General features: G+C 45.5%; 1 long non-coding RNA gene across 2 annotated transcripts in view; it reads right to left on the bottom strand.

Annotated features, from left to right (window-relative positions):
- Nucleotides 1-779: 779 nt before the first annotated feature.
- The window catches only part of LOC144141139 (uncharacterized), a 95,137-nt gene continuing 85,743 nt past the window's right edge, over nt 780-10,173 (bottom strand). For both annotated transcript variants that reach the window (XR_013316446.1, XR_013316445.1), the window contains one exon: nt 780-1,120. This is a non-coding gene — a long non-coding RNA (uncharacterized LOC144141139). The remainder of the gene's footprint in view (nt 1,121-10,173) is intronic.

Raw genomic sequence — 10,173 nt, 5'->3', positions numbered from 1 at the left:
TTCGACGCCCTCCATTTTACGACTCCGTTCCTCCGGGGAAGGTCACTCACGAGAATAAGCGGGGAGGCGGCCGTCGCCGCCACTCCTCGGTGCGTCAATGTTCGAAATAGGCTTAGCTGGGCTGGGCCGCTTGCGATGGAAATGTTTTCCCAAAAAGGCCAGCCAGGGTCCCTATCTTCAAAAATTTGGTGTCCTCAGGTAGCGGCTGCCTGTAGACACTCGATGCAGTAATTTTTGCTAAGATTGTCATGCAATTATCGCCACAGAAAGTGAGAAAATACAGAGCCCAAGTGGACTGTACCTGAACGGCTCGGCCCCCTGGTCACCAGTGACGCCAGAACTATCTGCGGGTAGAGAAAATCTTTTTTGATAAAGAAGCTTGAAAGAAGGTATACCTTAAGGGCGACAACTAATCCTTAAAGCCACAGGGATATTATTCTGTCTTTATCAGAGCCTAACGAATTTCTGGATAAAATGGGGCACCCCTTATTATGAAAGAAATTTGGGGTGTGCACTAATTTATGGTTTCGGGAAGAAAACCAGGCACCAAGAATCAAAACAAAATCTAAACAACAGCCACAAATTTAAAAGAACTCCGAAGTTACCCCGCTTGTGAACAATATGAATATCCGAAAGACAAAAAAAAATACCCCTAAGGACCAATTACTTTAACGCGAAACTAAAAACAGAGCTGGAGCAAATGCTTCCCATGTCATCATTGCATGCGTCTACACAATGGGTGGTCACATATTAGAACTGTAGGATCACCACTGTGGGATCGCCAAAATCACCGTCTTTATTGAACCTGAAATACACAACAGAACAGAATCCAGTCTTTTTTTTTCTGCTGGATATGTATACAGGAAGAAAAGCGATGATGAGCCGACATTAGGTCTCCATCATTGGTGTAGTAAAGCACCTTTTTTCTAAAACATTCTTTAAGATTTCGGCGTTTTAGTAGTATACCAGTTCGGTGGTGGGTCGGGGCAAGATGGAGAATGTGTTTCTGTAGGCGTAAAACTGGTGCAAATTTTCGTATATTCCGCGTCGCAATCCCTAGTTTTGTTAGGGTGAGTACTGTTTCCTCGTACCCTTTTTTGGCACTGAATAGTACTTATTTCTGCGGATAGAAAGTGTATTTAAAGAGAGGTCAGCAACAAATAACACCAACAGAGAAACGGCAACGAAGAAATGCATATTTTAAATGTTGCTTAGTGAATTAAATATTTATATGCACAATGTTCGATTTTTTTGTTTTACCCGTAAAAGCGATAACTTGCACAAAAATAAACTTTGGTAATATACACACCTTGAACAAAAATACCAGTGGCTTAACTCGGCAATGTCACGATATGCTTAGCGGGAACTAAGGATAAGCATTCCAATCCAATTCAATCCAGTCCAGTGCTGTCGAGTCCAGTCACTGCTCCTCGCGCATGCGCAGCATGGCTGTTTAGGAGCCACGCAAAATGGCTCTCAAGCGGCTCCGGCACAGCGTCACACCTGGCTACTGCGAAACTGAACGGGCACAGCTAGGCACGCGCCCGCGCCAGTGCGTCTGCCACGGCTATGATGTCACTCCTCTGGAATACGGAGGTTGGCGAATGTGCACACCCAATTATCTGCACACCCGTACTCCAATTGGATTGGATCTCCAATCCATTACATTCCAATCCTATCGAATTTATTACAATCCAATCCAATTCCATCCAATTCAATGCTCCTCGCGCTTGAGCAGCACGGCGCTTCAAGGTCCACGCGAAACTGCTCAACCTCGGCCAGTGTAGCGTGCGCTACAAAAGAATTTTAAACACTGTTCCAAGAGCGTACCTAAATTTGAAGTGGGACATTACGCCCTTTTTGTAAAAAATTACAAAATGTATTTCAGCGCAACCCCGTTAATTCGGATCTCTGTTGATTAAAAAGAATGCACAAAACATCCAATTGACGGTTCGTCGAATGAACAACAAAAACAGCCCATCTAAAATTTTTTATCCGCAATTCACTTTACGAAAATTTTGCCTGTTTGCAGATGGCACCTAAGAAGTACTCGGACGCGCGATTATCCCTAAATGGGACAAGTATTTCACATACCGTCATACCAGGCATATTCCAGAACAGCGAGAGAATTCCAAGCTTTTTGTTGTTCTAACCAGTGGGAGTTCCAGATCGCATGAGTCCTATTCATCGGACGCCACATCCTCTACACCCAGAGGGTGTGTCCATCTCAACATCGCTTACGTGGCCGGCGACAACAGTCACCATAACTGGCAACTTAGTCAGCAAGCGTAACATTAGAAGAGGGCAGACCTACGAATGTCCCGTCGTCATCCTTACCTTCTGGCCACGTAAACCACTGGCTTTCACATGTTTCGTGTAAAACAATGCCGCTATACTTAAAACATTGTACCACAACGTTGTGCTCCAACGTACGGCACAATATTCATCGTACTCAGAAATGTGACTTTGCATGTCTTCTTTAGATCTATGCAGCGGAGCCTCTGCTCTAACACTTGCTTCCTCCAAGACGCTTGCATCATCTCCAACAACCTCTCATCCCCAACAATTAGAACAGCTGACAGGATGCATTGAGTCATGAGACTTACACTTTTAAATCTACCACCAGCCCAACGGGCCTGTTTCCGGAAGAAGCATGAAGCGCAGTTTGGCGTTCACACTCCTCTACGCCTACGCATAATTCGGCCACCTGGGATGGGCGCATAGTTAGGCGCGAAATACACGGGCAAAACGTTTTTGCTTTTCTGAACTCCTTCGAAGCTGAAGAACAATTGTGGGCTCATGCCTGCTTTCCAACTAGGCAAGTTGCTCTTCAAGACAAGTTTTCGCACAGCGGATTTGAGCTGACTGCGGCTTTGGCTACATTTCCGGCAGCGGCGGCTTTGGGTAGTTTTTCTGACAATTTGCGCTTCTATTGATTCAGAGCAATCATGTGAATACGGCGCCGCTGCCGTTGTCAACCAAATGCGACCTTGTGAATTATGTTTTGGTGGTAGTAACCAAAATAACATTTGAGAATAAATTAGGCAGCTCCACTAACGTGTTAGGCAGCTCTACTAACGTGTGTCTGGATAGAACTGTAGCGCGGATACAAATGTTATTTGACTATTGTCTCGCGCATGAAGCGAATGTGTGACCCGATAGCTTTGATACGCATAAAAGCTGTAAGAGGTTTTGCCATTGGGCATTCATTCATTTATTTTGTGATAGTGTATATTGCGATGACGGACTATTAGAGGGGCAGAGTGACTGTTTGAAGACTGCCAATACACATGCTCTGTAAAATGTTTCAGGCTATTCGAATTGAATGTATGCAAGCGTGGACGTAGTGTTTCAACATGCGACGTCGTCAAGAGCAAATACATAATGACGGCAGCTTAAAGTTTACCACCGACTCGCTTCCGTGTGAGTTTTCAACATGAAGGGTGTTACGACGTGCGATATTTTCAAACGCAAAATTTCATCACGGCTGCATAAATGTCAGCATCGGCTCCTTTGCTAGAACTACATTTTTCAACTCGCAGCTGTCACAACCTGTGGGATTCGCCGCATCCCCTTGTTGCATGTGTATCTGTAAAGAACCCCCTGCTTGTCTGATCTATGTGAGGATGTCCACACTCTTGCTACAACGGATTTTGACGCTTTTGCACAGCGCCGGTGATCTGAGTCCTCGATCATCGGTAATTAAAGAGAATATGTGCAAAATCGTTATACATCCTACAATACACAAAAGGAGTCTTATGGAATCTGTGGCTATAGGAAATTAGTCTGTAACTATTCCCAGTTAGAAGTTGTTTCTTGTGTAAGAACAGTTATCTCGGCACTATTGTTACTGACTAGAGGTCACTTCTGTAGAAACTTGTTTTTTTAGAGATGACAATTCTGACAATTACTAAAAGTACCACGATAGCTATCGTTTAAAGGCTGGCTGGCAGGCGAACTGTGTTACTATTTCATTAGTAATTTCTATTTATTACATTGGTCATTACTTCAGGTTGTTGCAGCAGATTAAGTTCCGCTTCTATCAGAGGCACCAGATACTCTTTGATAATCACTTTTTCCGAGGCGTTGAGCGTTAGTTGTGGCATTCTATGAAAATATGTTCTTTGTCAATATATGGAGCATTCTTAATTTTACAAGTTGATTTCCCCATGCAAGCGACATCGTCTAGTGTAGCAACATACTAGAAGGTTCCGGATAAATTGAGGACTGAGTTTTTAGCAAGTTCTGTTCCCCGGCGACATCAGTGAGAAACTTGTTGAAGTGATCTCTTCCATTAGCTAACACTCTGCGCCCTCATCCGGATGGCAGATCTTATGGTTAATAAAGTTCAAAAGACCATAGGACACCTGAAAACAATAACCTAAAGTAATGCACTAACGCAATTTACCCTCACTGACGGTACGGTCTCGTACCTCCCTGGCTTGTAAGCCGAAAACAGACAAAAACTATACCAAGTCGCCTACAGGCACAAATTGCGGTTTTTTGCATTTCAGATTCGAACACATAGACACGGGTGGTCTTGTCGTATGTTTGGCGGCTCTGAGTGCGGATTGACACAGTTCGCCGTCACGTGACAAAAGAAAATGCCGCGTGCAGCCGTGTTGCGAAGTTATCACTCCGGAATTTGAATGACTCCGGATTCATTCCACCTTTCGGGAAGCCGGAATGAAATGGGAATGAAATGAGGACAAAGCTTGGAGGAATAGAATGGGAGTTGAATTAAGCGTTATTTGCCGGGAATGGAATGGGGAGTTTCAGACGACGGCGTCACTATTGCTGGCGCCTTCCGGCTTTTTAAAATTTGTCTGTGGGGACGACTGCGTCGGTATATCTAAAACGGAGCACCGGCGATAAAAACGAGAACTTGTACTTTTCACCTCGAGTAACTGAATCCGTGCAGCCTGCCGCAGCGTGTGGGAAAATGAACTTTGAGCGGCGCAAGCGCGTCTGGCAGGTGGCGCTGTTAGGTGGGCTCTTACTGCTTCGGCAGGCCTTTTGAGGCCAAGCTTTCTCTGTAGAACTGTCCGTGGAGCGGATGGAAGCCCGGCGTCTCTCTCAGTAGCAGGCGCTGCGTGGCCAGGCCAGTAGGCTGGGAATCGCATCGAGAAGCAGGTGTGGGCGGGGGGGAGCGGGAGGTTCGAAAAGCGCGCGTCCCAAACGGCAGTATTTATTTCTCACGTCAAACTGCTGCCAAAAAATCTTGGAGCTACTAATATACAGTGGTCGTGCATGAAACATGAAACACCGAGTCTGCTTGGCGTTCTCCTCCCACCCTCGGCAACCGGCGCGCAATGAATAGCCTCAATCCTGGTAGGCACATCGCGGGAATACGGGGCCAAAGTGTCGACCATCAGTCCGTGTGTTGCAGCGGGGCCCCAGGGTTCCAGCAAATCATACCAAGGCAGCACAAATAAAACTGTGGGTCAGTGCTGTGCGTTCCCGGCACCCCCCCATAACTGTAAGAGGCGAGCTTCGGATATGTTACTGCACTTTCGACCCACATGTTCTGTTTCGATGACTACAGTAGTGGGCAGCAGGGATATACGCTTACACTAGATAATATATAAGACAATGCAGAACACGCAGCTGCCGAAAGTCGTTTCTTTCTAACAATTCCATCTGCAATAGGGCCATTTTTCGCGAGTGCTTTGGCAGATCTTAGAATTGCGACTCCTTGCTTTGCTTCGACCTGAATGTGCGGCCCTCTCCTCCAGTTGTGCCAATTCGTAGTTTGGTTGCTGTGCGTCTGTGCACGGCACCTTTGCGCTTGGATACAAATGTACCTGATTATTTAATCCTTGGTCGCCGGCGTGAAAGTTGGAGCATCGCCACTATTCAGGTAGGAAGGTCTCATTTCATGGAAACAAAACTGCCTGACCACACTTCTTTGGTTTGACAGGGCATCCGTCACAATACGATTTATCACATTAAATGAGGATGTCATAAAAATGTCTTGCATTGAATGGATTGAACGGAGGTAGTGCCAGGGCAAGAAACAAGCATAATGGAGGTCAATGTGGAAACGGTGGCGACGTTCATACGGCGAATGAAAAGCTTAACTGTGGCCCGTGCCACTGCCCTCCTGTCTCTCGCGTTGGTACAGTAGCATTAGTGCTGAATGTTGTAAATTCGCTTTTAATTCTTGAAGTAAGCATTTCGAATGCGTGTACATATGAGGAGGCTCCGGGAGATATGCCTGTAGCTGACCCACAGCATACTAATTAAACCAGTAAGGCGGTGTGTAAAGTAGATAGGAAGTTAGCGTGCCACAGACTGTGCTAACAAAACGAAAAAAGATACCAACGTAATAGCTGCTTCACCTTGCGTCACGCAGAACAAACTGTTAAAACTTGCCAACATGCAAATACTATAATAAGTAGTGGGATCCCGCTATTTACTACGAAAATAGTATGCAGTGTGACACTGCTCCTTATTAAAGTGAAAGCTTTTTATGAGACCGATCGCATTGTGCAAACAAACTACGCTTACCTAAAAATCTCCAAAAACGAATGGTTCTAGTTTCTAAATAATGCCATACGCTGCTATCATGAAGAAGGAGTACAATAGTGTACATTTATCTCATTAACCTTGTAACGCTGCACATTTAGATAGTTCATAGTTGCGTTTACTTAGTACGCGAAAAATATTTGCATGTGTTCTTTGTTCGCGTGCAGTTTGGCTGTTCGATGGTTGGACGATCGGTTAGACGCACTTTCACCGAAAGATGAACGCATTTTTAGCTTTAGCGCTTCTCTCTACTTTCTTTAGGAAGGGACCGTAATTTTTAGCATTGAGTAGTTGTTCTACACCAAGTATGTAAAGAACCTGCTACCAGCTCCCAACGTCAGTGACAAGTGACAAATTTTGCATACGTTCGCAGTTTTCAACACGTATGATAACGCCAGATTCATGTTGCGGTCTTGATAACCCGATGAGTATTTCAGGCAGTTTTTACGTTGAAGAATTAGAGGAATCGAATTTAATTTCCTATCCATTCGAGGAGTGGGAATGGGCCAATTTGTGTCATATCGAGTAATTGAAACCCTTTAAAAAAAGTCATGATTTTTATATGGGTCCCATAAAATTCATACGGGTCCGTAAGAATTCATATAAAAACCTATACAAATTTTTATGGGCCTATATAATGCGGACCCATAAGAAGTCTAACCACATATGAATTCTTATGGGCCCATATTAGACCCCCATATGGGATCTTACGGGCACATATATTACGGACCCATAAGAAGTCTAGCCACATATGAAATATTACGGGCCCATATGAAATCTCCATATGGATTCTTACGGGCATATATTATACGGTCCCATAAGGGATCTATCCCTATACGAATTATACGGGCTTCTTTCAACCACCATACAGGGTTATTTGTGGTTCACTAAGTCATGTGGGGGCATAGGGGGCACCATGCAGCTTTCTGTGTGACTTTCTGTGAGCGATATAAAGCTATACATAGACCCACGTTGTTACCACACTATTTCCAGATCGGGCCCGTAAGGTTGTAAATGTTTTAACAAAAATTAAAATTCATGTGCTACGTGGGCATTAATTGTGAACTAAATTACATTAATTTTTTTCACTCTCATAATGATATCTCACACGGCGCATTAAATATCTTGTGCACCGTACCCGACTGTGCATCGACGGCCTGGCCGGCCGTCACAAACAGCCGGCCAGGCCCTAAATTTCTTCGTTCGGGCGGCCGAAATAACGGCTTCCTCAGCGGGCGACGGCCATTATTGTCGCGCTTCGAGACCTGAGTCACCCCGTCCGCTTTTCCCGCGTTTGTTTGTTTGTTTCTTTCTCCTGCCTTTCGTTGGCGCTGCTCCGAAGAGGCCACGCGGCGGAGTCGCGGGGGGGCCAGGGCGAGAGGGAAACAAAGGTGCGGTACAAGGGGGACAAAGGTGCGGCACCGTCGGGCGATCTGGCGAAGTTTATCGGGGTGAGAGCGGGGGCTAGGGGCAGTCGGCTGGAGATTTTTGAAGGTGCAAGACGCTGGGAAGGGTCCGGAGGCGACGCGGCTTTAGCGACGAAGTCCGTCGGTAGGCCCGCGGCGGAACGACCAGCGCCTCCTCAACGGGAAGGAGTTCGCCTCGTCGTTGTGGGTATCAAGGCCGACCAGACCTCGCACCCCGGATCGCGGAAAAACGTAAGCGGCTGCCCGGCGAAGCCGACTTGACTTCGCCGTGACTTTACGTCCTTGGGCTTGCGGTAACTCATAGCCACGCCTAGCGTTAAGACGTATGCCTCCTCCTGTATTTTTCCTGTGTCGTGCAGAGCTTTCTGACCTGGTAGGTTTTTTTTTTCTTTTTTGTTGTTGTGTTACATAGTGTTAGGATGTAAGCCTGTGTGTCCCTGTATTCCCCCATTGTGTAATGTTTTTTGTTTGGTTGTCACCGGTCTAGTTAACGCCGTACGTTAATTCACCTGCGCGCACGTGCGCACATTGCAGTGTCCGCTTAGCACCTGTAGTAATGCCTTAGCGCATCGAGGTTAGTGCATGCTCGCACAAAGCCGATATCAATATAAAACATTTTGTGTTTTTTTTCCTCGTCAAGGGTTGTCTGTCCCCATGTAATTTCTCCGTCTTGTGCATACAGTAAAAGTATTTTGTTTAAAACGTGATTGTGCACCCCTGTACCCCCTCCATTCACTCCAGCAACTTTGGCCCACGTGCGCACGCACGGGCCGGCCACGCTGCAAATAGAAATAACTGTTGTCGCGCCTCTTTCTTTGTGCGAGCGGGCAACCGGGGTCGACCGTGACATTCCCCTGACCCACTTTTCTGAATTTGTAAGCTTTTGCATGAACCATGTATTGTCTATATGACTGCATCTCAAATAATGGTCAAGTGTCCATTTCATGGAACCGCGAAGCTGTTCCCGCAATAGTCTTCATTCCCCCCATTTTAATTTGTCAAACCTTGTTTGGCATGCACAAGCGAAAACGCATGAAAAGGGAATGAAGAGGCACGAGAAAGCAGACAGAGCTCTCATTGAAGTGTTGTTTCCTTCGCGTTTGTGGAGTTCCAATTCTCCGAGCTAGATTATGGAGGCAATGGAACTCTACTTGGTTAACTTTGTGTGCCTTAACAGAAGCGGACAGGCTATATCGAAGTCCAAAGGAATTTGCAATGTAATAAGTAATTTCCATGAAATTACTGGCCTTCAGTACTTTATTACATCAATAATTTACCAACGCTCAAAAGTAATTCATTACATTACTCATTCCAGCAAAAAGTAATTTAATTACTGTAATTTTAATATTGCCAAGGTAGATTGCTTGTAAGGATAACTGCATCAATTACTTTATTTGGGCTGGCTACACTTCCTTTTATTCCTTTCTTGGTCTTTGTGTCTTTTCAAACCAAAATATTTTGTCCTGCAGGTTCACTTTGGCAATGAGGTCTTTGTTTCCGCAGAGCGGTGGGAATGGCTTCTTCGAAAAAGAAAGACTCTTTGTTCATGAAGTAGCTTACTCAGGCGGTGGGGGTTGCGGACCTTCGTGGTCGCACCGTGACTGGTGCACCGTGCCGCCGGTTCCTCAGCAGCAAGGACCCGGGGACGGTGCCCAAGAAGCGTGCCCTCACACCGAGGAAGCTGCACGCCGTTGGTAGTGAGTGTCTGTTGGGATACTTGTTTTTGCTAAGTGCATATTAACCAGTTTTCACCTCATTGCATTTAAGCGTACCAAATTAATGTGAGCATATGGTACACTTTTAGGTGCATTCGACCACTTCATAGGTCAGGTAGACACCGACGTGCCGGAAAAAACCCGACCCTTCAAGATGGACCGGTTTATTGCAGAGATGCTTAAAGACTTGAAACGAAAGCTCATCTCTGCAATAAACCTGTTCATCATTCACATCTGCATGTGTGTTTTTGTACACAAATGTGGCAATAAATGCCTTACAAAGCAGAAACACCACTGTCTCCATTCAAAGAGAAGCCGGAAAACGCGGCAAGGACATTTACTTCAGCAAATATTCGTGTTCACAAGTGTAAACAAGGTAAACAAAGTTATTTGAGCTTTTTATAAGAGGATGTAAAATATGTGGGTCTAGTGGCACCATATGAAATCCCTATATGAAAGAAGCCCTAAATGTTTCCCCTCATATCCCCGTATACGCATATACC

This window comes from Haemaphysalis longicornis, unplaced genomic scaffold (assembly GCF_048455015.1).
Source record: "Haemaphysalis longicornis isolate Haplotype H1 unplaced genomic scaffold, Haemaphysalis longicornis Haplotype H1 scaffold_6, whole genome shotgun sequence".
NCBI lineage: Eukaryota > Metazoa > Arthropoda > Arachnida > Ixodida > Ixodidae > Haemaphysalis > Haemaphysalis longicornis.
The sequence above is the reverse complement of the archived record's forward strand: the minus strand, read 5'-3'. Positions and strand labels throughout refer to the sequence as shown.